This window comes from Pinus tabuliformis, chromosome 1_2 (assembly GCF_031772625.1).
Source record: "Pinus tabuliformis cultivar Carrire ecotype Pingquan chromosome 1_2, CPIR1, whole genome shotgun sequence".
NCBI lineage: Eukaryota > Viridiplantae > Streptophyta > Pinopsida > Pinales > Pinaceae > Pinus > Pinus tabuliformis.
Window position 1 is genome coordinate 1,149,931,236 of NC_142298.1, and position 20,731 is coordinate 1,149,951,966.

Here is a 20,731-nt window from a genome sequence, read left to right on the forward strand (position 1 = left end):
TAATTATGGTTTCTAAAGGGTGTCCCTATTATACATGCAGGTAATATAATAATTACCCTATTCTAGTGGTATGCTATATAACACAATAATTACCCTATTCTAGTGGTATGCTATATAACACAATAATTACCTGTGTTTATTATTAATATTAGGGTTTTTGGTATTTCCAATATTACAAACATAAAATATTATAAATGTGTTCTCTCTTTTAACTAAAGACATTCTCACTTTATGTTATGATAATGCTACCAACCAACTCTACCATTTACATGACATAATGTAATCTAAGCATACTATTTGAGTAGATTGATGGTATTCTTTTGATTAAATCTTATAGGAATGTTTGAAATTGATAGGTGAATTATATAATCAAGAACTTATAAATGCATGACTTGTTCTTTTGGAAGTATATAAACATAACAGTAAATTATAGAACCACTGAGGCTGGCTATGATTTTTATCTGATTCTTATTTATTTAGTTTTATCTTATAAGGAAAAATCGTGTTAAATTGTGGCAAGATTCATTGGTGAACCATGGTTAGAAGAGGTACAAGAAGAAGTGGGGAAACTAAAGGGCATAACATGGAACCACCACAACAACCGATCCCTACCACCCCACCCAATGATGGGGAAAACATCACAACACCAGAACATATACCAGCTAGAGAAGTGTTGAACTTAATGAGATCGTTCCAACATGTCTGAGGAGTTAATAAATCGTTTGGAATGAGAACATGGAGGACTTGTCATACAAAATGAAGTACCCCAAAACACTACAAGAAATGATGTATGTCGAGATTTGGAAAAAGTGAAATTTCCAGAGTTTTTGGGGTCCACAGATGGTCAATCTGTAGAGGCATGGTTAGGAAACATGGCTATGTGCTTTACCCTGAGAGATTATACCTCAAACATGAAGGCCAAAATGGGTATATTCCAACTAAAGGGAAACACACTACTTTGGTGGAAGACATTATTAACCCAATTGGGGATGGATATCTCAGAAATAACTTGGGAACTATTTGAAGAAAAAATTAGAGAACGTTACCTTGTTAGATGAGTTCCTTGAGAGGAAACTAAATTAATTCAGTACAATAAAGCAAGGGAGTTTCTCACTGCCAGAGTATGAGGCTCGCTTCATGGAATTACTCAATTATGCCCCTCACTTAAACGCAAAAAATCTCAAGGTGAACAAATTTGTGTATGGATTAAATGTTAACATTCGGGCAAAGGTTAGAATCTTAATGCCTCGCACCTTGCACGAGGCAGTTCAACGGGCGATCATTGCAGAGGAGGAGATCATGAGCAGTGGACCTAGTAAGTCAACAAGGCCCACAAGATCACGAGTACCAAGTGGAAACAATATGGAATGTAGAAATTTACAAAGGGGTCCTGTGCTCAATCGTCAAAAGTGGTCAACATGAAATCAAAGAACACCATATAGGCATCCAACTCAGCATCTGCACGGGGTACCTCAACAAACTCATCAACCACAATAGTACCGACCTATGCAACAGCACCAAGTCACACCGCCTCAACATCGATCCCAATAGTCTAGCTCTTTCCAACAGAGTTCTAGGCCAACTCCCAGTTCAGTTGGTAGTAGGAGCCAAGCTCCTAAGAGGGGGTGTTGGACTTGTGGAGGTCCTCACTACGAGAGGGATTTCCCTCAAAAGACAGGTAATACCAACTCAACTAAGAAAGCAACTATGGTGGGGAATCTGGGAAGGCTTATCGCATCCATGCAGGGGTGAACAATCACCAGGTCAAACACCAGTCCACTGTGGTGGAAACCTCAGGGAATATTGATGGTATGAGTTTTGTCATTTTAATAAATCCAGGAGCTACTAATTCCTTTATTTCTATAAATGCATTATCAAGGGTTAAACATAAAGAAATTGCACAATATGAATTTAGACATGTAGAAATGGAATATGGTATGAAAAGAAATGTAAGAAGGATGGTAAAGGATTTTGAGGTGGACCTGGGGTGTATGTAAGACCAAGGTGTTCTTGTACTCTACAATTTTAGGAGTTTATGGTGTAGTTATAGGAATGTATTGGTTGGAACGACATGAGGCACTCCTAGACTGCAAAGAATAGATTCTACATTTCACAGACGATGACAACCAAAGAAAATCATTGAGGGGAAAGAACTGAGGGGTATCCTTGAGGTTCATCTCCCCCATGCAACTAATGAAATATAAGTGAAAGGGATGTCAAATGTTCTTGGTGGTAGCTCTAAACGATAGGGGTGATTATGAAAACCTTCATAAACATCTAATTCTTGTTGAATTTAAGGATGTATTTCCTGAAGAACTACCTGGGCTACGCCCAAAAAGGGAAATTGATTTCACCTTCGAACTTAAACCAGGCACTAAGCCTATTGCAAAGGCACCCTATTGTATGTTGGCTCCAAAGCTAAAGGAATTACAAATCCAATTAAAGGAATTGTTGGACTTGGGGTTGATACGACCTAGCATATCTCTGTGGGTAGCCCTTGTGATTTTCATTAGGAAGAAGGATGGGTATTAGCGACTATGCATTGACTACCGCCAGTTGAACAAAGTGACAATAAAAAATCAATACCCTCTGCCAAGGATAGATGACTAGTTTGATCAAATTAGGGGGGAAACTATATTTTCAAAGATAGATATGAGGTTTGGATATCATCAGTTGGGAATCAAGGAAGAATATATCCCGAAGACAAGATTTGGGCATTATGAATTTGAAGTTTTACCCTTTGGACTGATAAATGCCCCAGTTGTTTTCATGAGTTTGATGAACGAAATATTTCGGGATTACTTAGACAAGTCTGTACAAGTATTTATCTTACTAATAAATTCATTCAGCCAGGAATCAAAGTAGGATAGGCATGCTATGAACCCTCTACCTTCCCTTGTTACCCAACGATGACAAATTGATCTACTCAAAGACTCCAGAAGAGCATGACGAACACTTGAGGATAGTTCTACAATGTCTTAGAGAAAACCATTTATACGGGAAGTTGTCAAAGTGTTACTTTAACCAAACCAAGATTCATTATCATTATCTCTGAGGATGGTATCGCAGTAGACCTAGCAAAGATCTAGGCCATCATGGAATGGCCAACACCAACCAATGTTCATGAAATACAAAGTTTCATGGGCATGGCAGGGTATTATCATAGATTTGTCAAAGGGTTTTCGAAGATAGCAAGCCCCATTACCGAGCTCCAAAGAAAGAACAAGAAATTCATTTGGACTGAAAAATGTGAAGAGGAATTCCAAAGGTTAAAGGTGTTATTAACGACAACACCAATTTTGAAGGTGCCGGATATGGAACAAGAATTTTTGGTTTGCATTGATGCCTCCAAGGAAGGGTTGGGTTTTGTATTGATGCAAGAAGGAATATTAATAGATTATACATAAAAAAAAACTTAGAACCCATGAAGAGAATATGCAACCCATGATCTAGAAATGGCAACAATCGCTTATGCACTAAATATTTGGAGACACTACCTTCTAGGAAGGAATTTTGATCTTAGAGCTGACCATTGTGGGCTACAACACATATTTACTCAACACCACTTAAATGAAAGACAAAGATGATGGTCTGAGCTAATTAGTGAATATGATCTTGATATCACTTACATAAAAGGAATGGTAAATAGGGTGGTTGATGCTTTAAGTAGGAGGCCTTAGATATTTTCAGTGATTCCCTTAAAGACAAATTTGAGGGAGAAATTGCTGAACTTACAATTTAAAGACACCTGGTACTAGGAGGTTAGCAAAAGTTTGAGGGAGGATGAAATGAGGGTCCCAAAATATGAAGAATACTCCCTTAATAATGATGGGCAACTATGATTTTGGGGAAGGATATATGTGATACTAAATGAAGATATACGCCAATTAATCTTGAATGAAGCACATCGTGTAGTATACATGGCACACCTTGGTGTTAAGAAGATGAGTGCGGACCTAAAACCACTCTTATTTTGGAAAGGGATGAAGAAATACATCGTAAACTTGGTAGATATATGCTTAGAGTGTCAATGAGTAAAAGTTGAACACGAACATCCAGCAGGGTTCTTGCAACCCCATGAGATACCAAAATCTAAATGGGAAGTTATATCAATGGACTTCATATTGGGGCTACTAATGACCTCAAGAAGACATGATTCCATATTTGTAGTGGTGGACATGACCAAGAGCGCCCATTTCATACTAGTTAAGACTACATATAAAGCACCAGAGATAGCCAGAGTTTTTATGGATGAGATTATGAGATTGCATGGAGTTCCTAGGAAGATCATATCATATAGGGGAACAATATTTACAGGAAAGTTTTGCACCAGTTTCCAAGAAGCCTTGGGAAGCCAGTTGAACTTCAACACTGCTTATCACCCTGAGACAGATGTAAAGACAGAGAGGATTAATCAAATCCTCGAGGACATGCTATGGATGTATGTGATGGACCAACGAAAGAGATGGGAGGAGTTTTTACCCCTCATGGAATTTGCTTACAATAATAGTAATCAGAGTTCCATCAAGATGGCGCCATTTGATTTCTTGTACAGAAGACCTTGAAGAACACCTCTTAGTTGGGATCGACTAGAGGACCAGAAGTGGTGCAAGAGATGGAAGAAAAAATGAATATGATTAGGGAGAGGCTAAAAGAAGAACAAGATCGATAAAAGAGCTATGCTAATGCTCATTGGGTAGATCGAAGTTATGAAGTAGGATATAGGGTGTTCCTGAGAGTAAGGCCCCAAAAAAGCTCTATAAGATTTGGAAAGGGAGAAAAATTGTCTCCACAATTTGTGGGACCTTTTGAAATCTTAGAAAGGAAAGGGTCGGTGGCATGCAAGCTTTCCCTATCCCCATCTTTAGCGCATATGCATGCTGTGTTTCATGTTTCTGTATTGCATCATTATATTTCATATCCTTCGCATGTTATTGACTTTGGTGATTTGTAGGTTTCATATGAGGGAATGGTAGTGGCCGAACCAGTTCACGTACTAGACTAGAAAACTTTGCAACTTAGAAGACAATTAGTGGACCAGGTTAAGGTCCAGTGGGACAATTATAGTCCCAGTTCAGCCACTTGGGAGGATGCCTAAGGGATATGTCACCATTTTCCTTACCTATTCCAAGGACTTCGAGACGAAGTCTATTATTAAGAGAGGGTGTATGTAGTGCCCCGCTCTAGTTGTTAGAGGAGTTCCTTGAGAGGAAACTAAATTAATTCAATGCATTAAAGCGAGGGAGTTGCTCACTACCAGAGTATGAGGCCCGTTTCATGGAATTACTCTGTTATGCCCCTCACTTAAACACAAAAAATCTCAAGGTGAAAAAATTTGTGTATGGATTAAATGTTAACATTCGGGCAAAGGTTAGAATCTTAATGCCTCACACCTTGCACTAGGCAGTTCATCGGGCAATCATTGTAGAGGAGGAGATCAGGAGTAGTGGACCTAGTAAGTCAACAAGGCCCACAAGATCACGAGTACCAAGTGGAAACAGTATGGAACGTAGAAATTTACAAAGGGGTCATGTGCTCAATCATCAAAAGTGGTCAACAGGAAATCAAAGAACACCATATAAGCATCCAACTTAGCATCCACACCAGGTACCTCAACAAACGCATCAACCACAATAGCACCGGCCTATGCGACAGCACCAAGTCACACCGCCTCAACACCTATCCCAATAGTCTGGCTCTTTCTAGTAGAGTTCTAGGCCAACTCCCGGTTCAGTTGGTAGTAGGAGCCAAGATCTTAAGAGGGGGTGTTGGACTTGTGGAGGTCCTCACTACGAGAGGGATTTCCCTCAAAAGACAGGTAATACCAACTCAACTAAGAAAGCAACTACGGTGGGGAATCTGGAGACGGCTCATCGCATCCACACAGTGGTGAACAATCACCAGGTCAAACACCAGTCCACTGTGGTGGAAACCTCAGGTAATATTGATGGTATGAGTTTTATCATTTTAATAAATCTAGGAGCTACTAATTCCTTTATTTCTCTGAATGCATTATCAAGGATTAAACATAAAGAAATTGCACAATATGAATTTAGACATATAGAAATGGAATATGGTATGAAAAGAAATGTAGGAAGGATGGTAAAGGATTTTGAGGTGGACCTGGGATGTATGTAAGACCAAGGTATCCTTGTACTCTACAATTTTAGGAGTCTATGGTGTAGTTATAGGAATGGATTGGTTGGAATGCCATGAGGCACTCCTAGACTGCAAAGACAAGATTCTACATTTCATAGACGATGACGACCAAAGAAAATCATTGAGGGGAAAGAACTGAGGGGTGTCCGTGAGGTTCATCTCCTCCATGCAACTAATGAAATCCAGGCGAAAGGGATGTCAAATGTTCTCGGTGGTAGCTCTAAACGAAGGGTGATTATGAAAACCTTGATAAACATCCAATTTTTGTTAAATTTAAGGATGTATTTCCCGAAGAACTACCTGGGCTACCCCCAAAAAGGGAAATCGATTTCACCTTCGAACTTAAACCAGTGATTGAGCCTGTTGCAAAGGCACCCTATTGTATTTCGGCTCCAGAGCTAAAGGAATTACAAATCCAATTAAAGGAATTGTTGGAATTGGGGTTGAAACGACCTAACATATCTTTGTGGGCAGCCCCTCTGATTTTCGTTAGGAAGAAGGATGGGTATTGGTGACTGTGCATTACTACCGCTAGTTGAACAAAGTGACAATAAAAGATCAATACCCTCTGCCAATGATAGATGACTAGTTTGATCAAATTAGGGGGGGAACTATATTTTCAAAGATAGATATGAGGTCTGGATATCATCAGTTGAGAATCAAGGAAGAATATATCCCAAAGACAACCTTTAAGATAAGATTTGGGCATTATTAATTTGTAGTTTTACCCTTTGGACTGACAATGCCCCAAGTGTTTTCATGAGTTTGATGAACGAAATATTTCAGGATTACTTAGACAAGTTTGTACAAGTATTTATCTTACTAATAAATTCATTCAGCCAGGAATCAAAATAGGATAGGCATGTTATGAACCCTCTACCTTCCCTTGTTACACAATGATGACATATTGATCTACTCAAAGACTCCAGAAGAGCATGACGAATACTTGAGGATAGTTCTACAATGTCTTAGAGAAAACCATTTATACAGGAAGTTGTCATAGTGTTACTTTTACCAAACCAAGATTCATTATCTTGGGAACATTATCTCTGGGGATGGTATCGCAGTAGACCTGGAAAAGATCTAGGCCATCATGGAATGGCCAACACCAACCAATGTTCATGAAATACAAAGTTTCATGGGCATGGCAGGGTATTATCATAGATTTGTCAAAGGGTTTTCGAAGATAGTAAGCCCCATTACCGAGCTCCAAAGAAAGAACAAGAAATTCATTTGGATTGAAAAATGTGAAGAGGAATTCCAAAGGTTAAAGTTGTTTTAAAGAGAGCACCAATTTTGAAGGTGTCAGATATGGAACAAGAATTTTTGGTTTGCATTGATGCCTCCAAGGAAGGGCTGGGTTTTGTATTGATGCAAGAAGGAATATTAATAGCTTATGCATAAAAAAAACTTAGAATCCATGAAGAGAATACGCAACCCATGATCTAGAAATGGCAACAATTGTTTATGCACTAAATATTTGGAGACACTACCTTCTAGGAAGGATTTTTGATCTTAGAACTGACCATTGTGGGTTACAACACATATTTACTCAACACCACTTAAATGAAAGACAAAGATGATGGTTTGAGCTAATTAGTGAATATGATTTTGATATTACCTACATAAAAGAAATGGTAAATAGGGTGGTTGATGCTTTAAGTAGGAGGCCTTAGATATTTTCAGTGATTCCGTTAAAGACAAATTTGAGGGAGAAATTGCTTTACTTACAATTTAAAGACACTTGGTACCAAGATGTTAGCAAAAGTTTGAGGGAGGATGAAATGAGGGTCCCAAAATATGAAGAATACTCCCTTGATAATGATGGGCTACTAAAATTTCGGAGAAGGATATATGTGCTACTGAATGAAGATATACGCCAGTTAATCTTGAATGAAGCACATCCTGTAGTATACATGGCACACCTTGGTGTTAAGAAGATGAGTGCAGACCTAAAACCACTCTTCTTTTGGAAAGGAATGAAGAAATACATCTTAAACTTGGTAGATATATGCTTAGAGTGTCAACAAGTAAAAGCTTAACACAAACATCTAGCAGGGTTCTTGCAACCCCATGAGATACCAAAATCTAAATGGGAAGTTATATCAATGGACTTCATCGTGGGACTACCAGTGACCTCAAGAAGTTATGATTCCATATTTGTAGTGGTGGACATGTTGACCAAGAGCGCCCATTTCATACCAGTTAAGACTACATATAAAGCACCAGAGATAGCCAGAGTTTTTATTGATGAGATTATGAAATTGCATGGAGTTCCTAGGAACATCATATCAGATAGGGGAACAATATTTACAGGAAGGTTTTGGACCAGTTTCCAAGAAGCCTTGAGAACCCAGTTGAACTTCAACACTACTTATCACCCCGAGACAGATGGGAAGGCAAAGAGGATTAATCAAATCCTCAAGGACATGCTATGGATGTAAGTGATGACCAACAAAAGAGATGGGAGGAGTTTTTATCCGTCGTGGAATTTGTTTACAAGAATATTTATCAAAGTTCCATCAAGATGGTGCCATTTGATTTCCTGTATGGAAGACCTTGAAGAAAACCTCTTAGTTGGGATCGACTAGAGGACCGAGTATTAATAGGACCAGAGTGCTACAAGAAATGGAAGAAAAAACAAATACGATTAGGGGGAGGCTAAAACAAGAACAAGATCGATAAAAGAGCTATGCTGACACTCATTAGGTAGAGCGAAGTTATGAAGTAGGATATAGGGTGTTCCTGAGAGTAAGGCCCCAAAAAAGCTATATAAGATTTGGAAAGGGAGAAAATTTGTCTCCACGATTTGTGGGACCTTTTGAAATCTTAGAAAGGAAAGGGTCGGTGGCATGCAAGCTTTCCCTATCCCCATCTTTAGCGCGTTTGCATGTTGTGTTTCATGTTTCTGTATTGCGTCATTATATTTTAGATCCTTCGCATGTTATTGACTTTAGTGATTTGTAGGTTTCAGACGAGGGAACGGTAGTGGCCGAACCAGTTCACATACTGGACTAGAAAACTTTGCAACTTAGACGACAATTAGTGGACCAGGTTAAGGTCTAGTGGGACAATTATAGTTCTAGTTCAGCCACTTGGGAGGATGCCTAAGAGATATGTCACAGTTTTCCTTACCTATTCCAAGGACTTCGAGATGAAGTCTATTATTAAGAGAGAGTGTATGTAGTGCCCCGCTCGAGTTGTTTGACAGTGATATGACATTAACATTTATTTATCCCTAAGGCCCACACTTTACTCTTTGAGGAACTCAGGTTGAGGATCCAGACACATGACTCTATTATTAGTGGTTGTGATGTTTATGTATGTTCTCCATTGATATTATGATGATGATAGCATTAATGGTTATGTATGTTCTCTATTGGTATTGTGATGATTGTAGAATTAATGGTTATGCATGTTCTCTATTGATATTATGATAACTACAGCATAAATGGTTATGTTTATTCTCTGTTTGAAATTATGATAAGAAGGATAGGAATGCTCTCTATTGATATCATGATGATGATAGCTTTGATGGATAGATATGTTTTCTATTGATGTTACGATGATGATAGCTTTGATGGATATGTATGTTCCATTGATGTTATGATGATATAGCCATAATGGATGTGTCCCCTATGTTAGCTACTTACATTAGTTCTGGTTCACAATGAATAGTGATGTGAATGACTAGGTGATGTTGATGATGTTATTATGGAAATGACTAACAATGAGAAACTTTGTTACTGATGATTATTGAGTATGACAGGAAACCACCAAACGAACTCGCATATGATGAGTTGACGATACCTAGTTTGATGAAAATTAATATTTTGTCTTTGAAATTCTAAGTCAATTTTGAAACCTGCTATACATGTATATATATATATATATATATATATATATATATATATATATATATATATATATATATATATATATATATTCTGATGACATGTTAGTGGTTGTAGGCACATATTAGTTGCTTGGTTGAATGAATCACATATGGGTGATGGGGTTGTACAAATGGATGGAACTACATAGGAGGGGTTGGATAGTATCCCTGATCGCGCCCGCTAGCATTCCCGTCGTTACTTGGGCTAGAAAGGTTGAAACACCTTCACCTTGAAGATCACGATGTTATGATGGCAGGTCCCAAATTTAGGTCGCTCATGAGGATTTTACTAGGGGGCACACATCAAGGCAGATTCCTTGATCCCCGACACCATTAGTCTCACTATGGTAGGCAACATAAGAGATGATAGTGGTCTGCATCATTGCACCTATACTTTCCCCTCGTAGCCATTGGATGCTTGAAGGGCAAGTGGCATGGCACCCTTGGAACTTCAAGGGAATTTCTTGAAGGGCATGACCAACTTGGCACCCTTGGCATCACAAATAAACTGTTAGGCGTGGCACCCTTGGAACTTCAAGGGAAGTTCTTGAAGGGCACGACCAACTTGGCACCCTTGGAATCATTAAAAAATAAAAATTAATAAATATAATCAAGATATGAAAACCCTGTAAATTCACATCAAGCATAATTGATGTAAGAACCAAGGTAATTAAATCAAGAATAAAATTTGGGTTAAGGGGATCATAGGAAGAAATAAAATATTTTACCTTGAAAACTCTACCCTTCCCATGTTGGAAAATATTAGGTAGATAATGTACTTAAGTAACTTAATTAGGTAAAAGGGGGAAAGAGGGACATAGATGTAAGTATAAATATTAATCCTAAAATAGTTAAACCTAATTAAGAGAAGAGGGTGGTGAATTAAAATAAGATTAATAAATTAAATTTTAGAGAAATTTAGAGAACCTCCATGTGGCAACAACCAACATAATAATATCCATCTAAGAGGCAAATTGAGTTAAATTAGGGAGTAGTTAGGGGATCAAATCTGTGACTTATCAATTGAATTTAGTAATGAACACAATATAAGGAGTAGAAAAGGGGGATCAAGAGACAACTAGGAGAAGAAATAGGAAGTCTTGTTGTGGGGAGGAAAAATATAATTCTAAATCAAAATTTAAGTAAATAAATTTTGAGATCTTTGGTGAGAGAGTGACACACGGGTGGGTGAATAATCAAACTATTGGATTAAAAAAAAAATTAATTATGCATGAAATTCCAAGTGTCACTTATGAAGTCTCCTATAAATCAAGGGGTAGGCCATGTGAGAAAGGACTTTTCTTTTACCCTATTATTGGATGGATGAGACTATGTCAGAGTAGTAACTACTAGCTATAGTGAGTTTGGTGAGGTAGAGGACCTTAGAGAGGGGAATCTTGAGTCAAAGAGTTCTCTCCTCTACCAGCTAATACATTTCCTCCATTTTACAACCCCATTGCAGCATGTGGTCTGCGAGGAAGGAGAGTGCCCAAGGAGTAGGCTGGGAGGTCAATCGGCGGGTCACTGCATTCGGATTAAGCATGTCAACATTCAAATTTGGAGGCGACCGAAAACAAAGGAGTGAAAGTAGTGGCAAGTTGAGATTGAATCTCGTCTCCTGGTGAATGATACCTATGTTATTATAATTTTCTTTTATATGACTCCATCATGAGTTTAGTTAATGACATGTAAAATAGATGATATGTGTAATGCAGTGAAATTCATGGATGTTTTATATAAGTGCTTAATATTTTGAGTTCCCAATGCTAGTTTCTTATGGTTGTATTCTTAGTTTTTATTTTTTAAATAAAAAATAAAATAAAATTATAGGGTTGGTCCCTACAATCCATAAACTGATGCACAGACAAATAGGGTCAATACGATATTGGAGGACATGTTGAAGGTGTATGTGATGGATCAGTAGAGAAAGTGGGAAGAGTATCTTCCACTGGTAGAGTTCGCTTACAAAAATGGGTATAAAAAATCTTTGAGGATGAGTCCATTTGAGGCATTGTATGGGAAAAGTTGTAACACTCCCATCAGTTGGAGTGATCCAGTTAACAGGGTGTTGATTGGACTAGACATGGAACAAGAAATGCAGGTGATCAAGAAAATTCCAAAAGCAACACAGGATAGGTAGAAGAGATATGCAGATCAAAATAGGTTGTTCAAGAAATTCTAGGTTAGGGAACAAGTGTACTTGCACAACAAACCAAAGAAGAGCTTCGTACGGATTGGATCATGTGCCAAGATGGAACCATGGTTTTGTTGACCCTTCAGTATTATTGAGAGGATTGGGCTAGTAGCCTATCGACTTGCACTGCCCCCAATAGTGAAATTCCATGATGTTTTCCATGTGTCATTGCTTAAGAAGTATGTTAGATATGTTGATCATGTGATTGACTAGTTTGTATTGCAGGTGGAACCAAATGGGGAATTCCACACGGAGCCTCAGTGTATATTGCAGGGAAATGTTCTCATGCTCTAGAACTGAGCAATCAAGAAAGTTAAGGTGCAATGGAAGCACTTTGGGCCCGATGAAGCTACATGGGAGATGGCGGATCAGATGTAGGCTATGTATCCTTCCTTATTTGCCTGTTGAGGAAAAGAAATTTTGGCATGGTGTTTTGTATATGTATTGGTATATGTTTCGTGATTTTGGTATATGTATATGGATATAAATACTACCATGAGCTATGTTATAAAACTCCAATAAGCGGTATGGGTGTCATGTCATGATGATGTTATGTTTGTTATGTTTTCATGTTGGTTTCCTTCTCAGCAGGCTGATCATTGTAAATACTACAATGAGTTAAGTTATAAAGCTCCATCAGCAATATATTTTTCTTACAAAAGTTTTGTGGTTATAGGAATTGTTGAACACTGAGGACGGTGTTCCCCCAAGGGGGAGGGTTCTGTAATGTCCCTAGTGAAAATTCCATGTAATAAAAGTTAATAAAGGAAAAATAATAACCATGGTTGATGTGACACTTATGCCAAGTTGAATGTTGGGAAAAATCCTAGTGATGGGGATCACTTGTGATTGATTAATGGCTAAGGAAATTGGCAAAGGAAATGGTTAAGGCTTTGGAAAGGAAAAATTGAATTTTTAGCACATTTATTTATGAAAATAATGGAAATTAGGAAAAAGGGAGGTGAAAGGTCATGAGTTTCATGTGAGGAGGAAATTGAAGGAAAATAATGGAAAATGAAGAAAACAGAGGCCTCATTATTAACAAAACTTCTGAGGATCAGTTGGTAACCTTTTGTCAGTTCAATTTTGGAGCTCTCTGATTATTCTCTCTCTCTCTCTCATACTCTTGGATACGTAGAGTTTTCTTGAATCACTCTTGGAGAGTGTGGCATGCTTGGATTTTTGGAGCAAGAAGGCAAAGGAAGAGCAGGAAAGCGCAAGAGGATATTAGGATCAACAACTACAATGGGATTTTCTTGCAGGTATCGAGTTGCATGTTTGTTTTCCTCACTATTTTTGGCATGCATGGCATATGCATGTAGTTCGTTGGTTGTGATCTGTCATTGGCATGGAGGATGGCTGGGATTGATAGTGGATTGTCTAGCCTTGCCACTTCCTGGGTAGACATGGATATTATGGGTTTATTTTCATTGTTTTGTTTTGGTTGGTTCTCATGTTTCCTTAGCTTGGGTTGAGTTATCAGTATTGGAGCATTTGTTGGAAAAATGATCTAGAGCCCTGTAACATCTTTGGTTGAGTTACTAGTCCTGTAGACTTGGTTGGACAAACTCTCTAGAGCCCTTGGTGGGTTGAGTTACTAGTCCTAGAGCCTTGGTTGGACAAATGGTCTAGACCCCAGTAAAAGCTGCATGTTGAGTTACTAGTCCTGGAGTCTTGGTTGGACAAATTCTTTGGAGCCCTAGAAGGCTTGGATAGAGATCAATGTAATGATGGTTTTGTGATGTTCCACAATGAGGTGAAATCACTACTTGATGGGTTGAGGTGGATGGCCTCTGGAAGCCCTAGATGGTTTTGGATTGATGTGTTCTTTGAGATCCCACATTCATGCTTGGAATATGGCACAAGGGTGAATGGCTAAAGGGAGATTTGGCTTAGCCATTCTACGGTCGGGTAGAATGTGGAAGTACTATCCTGGGTTTGGATTTTGAATCATCAATATGAAACTACTTCTCCTTGTATTTCTATGAGTATTATACTGGATTATATGGTTGTGATTTCATTGGTATTTGTGTTGCTATTATGCTAGTTATATATGTGTTTTATAACAGTAGCTATGTATGGCTCTCATCATGTTTTTACTTGTAAATGAATGACCAATTTATCTATGACCTAATGGATGAAATGGAAGTTCATATGTTGAGGCATCAATGTCTCTTAGTGATCCTCAGCTAAGTATGATACCCCTATGTTTAGATATGTCATTTACACCTGTAGATTACATATTTGTGATATGTTTGACGAAATGTTTGTCATGGATAGTAGGGGTCTAGTCAAGGTCTCATTCAAGTGATTGCATTTATAGTGTCATTTCCTTGTTGTTTTACTATTCTGAAGGTGTGATTCAATTCTCAGCAGTGACCTGGGATTTGGGCCTGAAAAAGTGGCTCAAATTGTGGGGACGCTGGCACAACACTGACAAAAAGAGTGCCTGGACACTGGCTTGCAGGCTTGTGAGAGCGTCTAGTGGTCCCTGATCGCTGGCATGCCCATAGCATGAGAGTGTCCAGAGGTCAATATGTCCAAAAGTTTAGTGGGACCCAGGGGTTGATAGGTAGGAAGGTTGGATTGGTTCGTGAGGGTCCTGGTGTTGTTGTTGAATATTTGTATGGTGGGTTTCTGTCAGTTCCACTTCCTTAACATGATTTAGGAGGTCAAATCATATCATAGTGGCCTCTTGTCACATGTTTACCCCTACTTGACGGTTTCTTGGGTAGATTTGTGAGGAGGGTGTTACAAAGGCGCAACTAGACTTGCTAGAGTGGATGGTGGGAAAGTAGAGTGTTCAAGAAGAACGCTTCATAATTGGAGATCTGTTGACGATGCTGGACATGCCAACATGTCAAGGGGATATCCCTAGTAAGAATTCCTAATTAGAACTCAGACCGTTTGGTGTAGGAATCCCAGCAGTGGATCATATGGTAATGCCTTGATCGTGATTTCGCATAGAGGAAAGTAAGATAACTCTGTCAGTAGCAAGGGTGAGACCACTACAGTGAGTCAAGGAAGGTGCATGAGAGGTTCTAATATAGGTGGGTTGAGATGAGTGTGCCCCTTGGCAACCTATAACAGTACTCAACTGGGAAGGGAACACACGAGCAGAGAGACATCATAAGCTAGAAAGCGAGTTAGCTGGAAATCCAAATTGATGGTTAAACCAAAAGCACATCTACAACAAGATTCATATAATTGCATACAAAACAATTCATACACAACTATGTAAGTTAAACAACATACATTTCTTAAGCAACTGGATCAATCCAACTACAATAACAACATATGCATGAAAACGTGTTGGCTCTTATTATATAAATAAGTGTAAGTTCTAATCATATAATACATCCATGTAAACCTGCTAACCCCAACAGTGGAACGTTATAGCCACATCTTCCTGCTCCTCCAAAGAGATGAACTAGCTCCATGTAGTGGAGAAGCCAAGGTGCGTTACAATATTGTCCAAGCTTTCTCCAAGATAGCCTTATCGGAAGCTTGGATGACCAAAAGCCTATACAGTGAGTTATGATGGACTATGTATATCAAAGGGTGGGGTGACCCTTGACATTCCCCTTTGTGAAAGTTCATATACCCTCATGACTCTTCATCTACTCTATGACTATTACATCCAACTATTGACACTTGAATTACACTTGACATGGCATTACATTACAATGTACACGTACTCATGTGAGACAACATGACTTGAGAAATCCATGCAAGACATCACTAACACTTGGTCCATTGTGATGAGACCAAGTCTTTGGCATGCTTGTGATGGTGAAGGTGGTGAGTTGATGCCAAGCTTGGTCGTCCATGATGGGGTGCATGCACCTCATGGTGACATCTTGCTGAAGCGAACTCTTGCCTCCGTTGCAACCGGTGCATTGTTTTGGCTCCTTCATCCAACTCGTCTTCTAACATGTGCATGGTCTTCTTTGGTGTGACTAAATCGGAAACACACTGATGCATAATGTCAGTGCTGATCTTCAAGTGTGTGCTAGTGGTCATGCACATCAACTTGTCGAAGTACATGTTCAGCTCTAGTTGGACTTGCTTCTTGTCTTCACGTTGGTGAGTGTGCTAAATGGGTTGGATTGCATGCATGTGCACAATGACATGCATGATTTTGAATCCATTGCATGTGATCAACAAAACACCATGTCTGCTCCATGCCTGCTGCTGGGATGGATCTTTAACTTGTACAGGAACAGTTTCATCCATGAGTGAATGTTGTTCCCAATGTTGTTCCTGTTCCTGCTGCAACTCATTCGTCTCTCTATGCAACTTCATGTTCTTCCTTGAGTGGCTTCTTTAGCACATGCAAATCCTTCTTTGTTCCATTCTCTGTCTTCGCGTGATCTTCATGTCACGTCGTCACCTCATAACCTACTTCTCCAAAGTTTCTTTCATCATCAATGGACCTCCTTGATCTTGGAACTTTGTTCCGCCTCTGCATTGTCAACAAGCTTCCTCTTGCATTCACTTCATTTGGTGTGTTTGTTGTATTTGCTGCATTCGTTGTGTTTGTTGCATTCGTTATGTTCGTTGCATTCGTTGCGTTCACTACATTCGCTACATTCATTGCATTCACTGCGTTTGCTGCATTCGCTGCATTCATTACATTCGGTATGTTTCCTTCAACTGCTATTCATGATGCTCTTTATTGGCTTGTTGGGGCCTAACCTAGGTTCAGAGGTGATTTAGCCAAACAAATCTCGGTACTACTGGCCCTTTTGGCAATAGTCCATGTAGCGCGGATTGAGTTCTCACCCTAAGTAGTATGGGAGGGTGCTATAACTAGGTTTCTGCACCCTAGGGATGTCTGATGAGTTCAAGTGGTCCGCAGTTGGACCTTGCGCACGTCACTATGCACACTTACCCGTACCTCACAATCTGAGAGGCCACCTTCACGCAGTCCTACTCGGGGCCCGAATGTTGTTATTACCCAATTCTGATGAGTGTTCCACTGTTAGTTAATTATTTTAGCCCAATCGCGAGTTTTAAGTTATATTATAACAATATAAGTTATTCATACAAGTGTCCACAGTAAATAAACAATTTATTTCAAACATGTAATAACTCAAGAACAAATACACAAAATTTGGATAAAGCTTCTCTTTATTATTCTCTTCTTCAGTTACAAACTCGACTTCGCCTTGCGCACTTAGTTCTAGGGGTCCGCGCACTCAGTTGCGGACAACTACGCCTCTGCGCACTCAGCTACAGAGCCTTTTCCTACTCTACAACCCAAGACACACTTAGCTACTCAAACTCTTACTTTAGTTCACTATTCTTCTATTTATACAATCCCATGGTCCACGGACCATGGGTACGCTAAAATTACATCCAAAACTGGGGTGGACAACCCTATGACTCTAAATACTTCCGCGCCCGCAATTTGCAGGGCTTTACAACATTATTCGGTCAAAACATGGGCTTTGACCCCAAAACATGCCTCAGGGGGATTCCATGCCCAACAGACCCCCAAAAAAAACATTGTGACTCAACCTCGAGTCACTCTGTTGGTGCGGCGATCTTGGCATGGAGTTCCTCCAACTGCCCTCGAACTGTGCTGATGTCGGCAGCACACTGAGCCGTTGCTTGTTGAATCTGTTGCATCCTCTGTTCTAAGACCTCTGTGTCTGAGGTGCTTCTCTGCATTAACGTGTGCATTGCCTGTATATGCGCAAGCTTTCCTTCGATGTTTGCCGTGATAGTGAAAGCCTCGTCGATCCATGGTTGGATGCGCACTTTGAGAATTGCCTCTTTGTGTCGCGCCATGTCCACCTGCTCCTTTAGTGCCTTCGCTTGCTGCATCCTTGCAAGCCGATGAGTGAGGACTACTATCTGTGTAGTTCCTCTAACATTGTCGTATTGCTGCTAAAGTTCTCGCGCCTTTGTCTCCAACAAGGATAATTTTAGGGGCGAATGTTCGCCCTTTGGCGAAATTAAGGGGTTTTAAATTTTTAGTGGGCGAATATTTTGTATCATAGTACATTTTTACAAATCACCTCAAATAGCCCACCTTATTTTAAGGGAGAGGGTAAAAAAGGTAAATTTAGCCCTTGAAATTAGGACTTACAACCTTCCATTCGCCCATTTTCAAGAATAGGTTTTATTCAAGTGAATCCATTCGCCCATTTTCAAGAATAGGTTTTATTTAAGTGAATCCTATGGGCCAAATACCATATTTATAAAAGAAGTATGGTAAATTAATAAAAATATAAATAAATGAGAGGTATGGTAAATAAATAAAACATTTTTTATATTTACTCTATAAGTCACCTTATATACATGTAAGGGTGTAAACAAATAAAAATATAAGTAAAGTGGAGGTATGGTAAATAAATAAAACGTATTTTTATACTTACTCAAAAGGTATGGTAAATAAATAAAAATATAAATAAACTAGACGTATCGTGAATAAATAAAACCTCTTTTTATATTTAGTCCATAAACCTTGTTCTATTTAGAAGGCTCAAGAAAGAGGTTTTATTTAAATAAATCCTATAGGCCAAATACCATATTTGTAAAATAGGTATGGTAAATTAATAAAAATAAATAAAACCTCGTTTTATATTTAGTCCATAAACCTCGTTCTATTTAGAAGGCTCAAGAAAGAGGTTTTATTTAAGTAAATCCTATGGGCCAAATACCATATTTGTAAAAGAGGTATGGTAAATTAATAAAAATATAAATAAACGAGAGGTATGGTAAACAAATAAAACATTTTTTTATATTTACTCCATAAGTCGCCTTATATTTAAGAACACTCAAAAAATGGGTTATATTTAGGTGAAACCTATGGCCAAAATACTATGGGACAAATACCATGGACTAGATTGTTATTAATACCATGCAAAAAACCATTATTAACCCTAATAATAGAATTAATAAAAATAAAAGTGGCACATGGTTTTGACCCATGGTATTCACCAAAATGGCACATGGTATTGACCCATGGTATTCACCAAAATGGCACATGGTATTGACCCATGGTATTCACCTGGAATGTAGCCTATTTAAATGGGGGAATTAAACCAGCATGTAGCCTATGCTAAGATTCACTAGGACTTTACAAAGTTTTATTATTTAGTGAAAGACTCGCCAAGATCTTACAAGATTTTATAATTGAGTAAAATATTCGCCATGCCTGGTGAGAGATTCGCCAAAAAATTATATATACATATTATATTATTGATAAAATCGCCTTCCATTTTTCCTATATACCATGGAGATTCGCCCATTTATTATATTTATAAATTTAGGGGGGGTTCTTAAAATTTTCCCTGGTCTCCAAGCACTGGATGTTGGGGTCCTCCTACAGAGTTGTGAGGACCTCAAGTGCTTACTCCAACAAAGTAGTACATTTCTTCACTGCACCTCCAATTTCTTCCAAAATTGTTACGATAGCGCTAGCACGTTGTTCTCTAACTTTTGGGGGAGTGGAAGGTTGTGCCTTTAACTGTAGCTCCGTGATCTGAAGATTCAGCTCCAACTGAACCTTGGCCATTTCCACCCTAGCATCGCGGACTCCAGTTGCCAACTTGTGGATCCGCACCTCTACTGGTAGATCTACCAGGATGGCCAATTCTGGGATGCGTATGTAAGCATCATCTACCACTTGCTCCAACTGTTAATTCTGTGACACCAACTCATCACACTGTAAGTTGAGATGTTCTATGTTTATCTTCTGGTCGCTAAGAACTTGGATAATGCGGCTCTCCCTAGCGCACAGCTCTGCCATTATCCCATCCTGTAGAAGATGCAGTGGTTCCCATGGAAGGGAAACTAGATTAAGGCCAAGGCCTTTCATCATGCTAACTGACAATTGATCCATCTCATTTGATGATACTAGAGCTCCCTCCGAAAACACTATGGTGTTTCCCATCCGTGCCCACAACATCTTCTCTACTGCTGAAGTTCCTGCTGCGACATGGGTTGATAGGGTACCTTCTTGAGGGGGGCACACCTATAACTCCTGTAGCTACGCTTTGAGGGCCCCCAACACAGTCTGGTGCTCCTGCATAAACTCCTGAAGGACCTCGTTTGTGACATCACGAATTGTCTCGCCGATGTCATGCAGATCACCTTCGGTTAAGGTGATCAGGTCAATGGATAATTTCGAGGCCTTGAGCTTCTTCCTTGGTCCTGCACGTTCTACTGTGTGTGGGCACTTCAGCTGGGTGGACACAGTCCCTGGGTCTACGCTCCCTTCTGTTATTTCTTCCTCAGTCTCCTACTCCTGCGAGGGCATTACTGAGCCCTCGTTCTCCTTCTCAGTCGCTTCTTCTGCTTCCTGTGTTGCTGTCGCTGCTTCTGTGGCCTTATTTTGCTCGATGGCTTTCTCTGCTGCTTCGCACACTGGCCTTACCTGAGTAGCTAATGTTTCCTTCCGCCTTTTCTCAGTCAATTGTGTGACATGCAGCTTGGCATCGTCCTTCTTCTTTTGTTCTACTGCCTTCTCA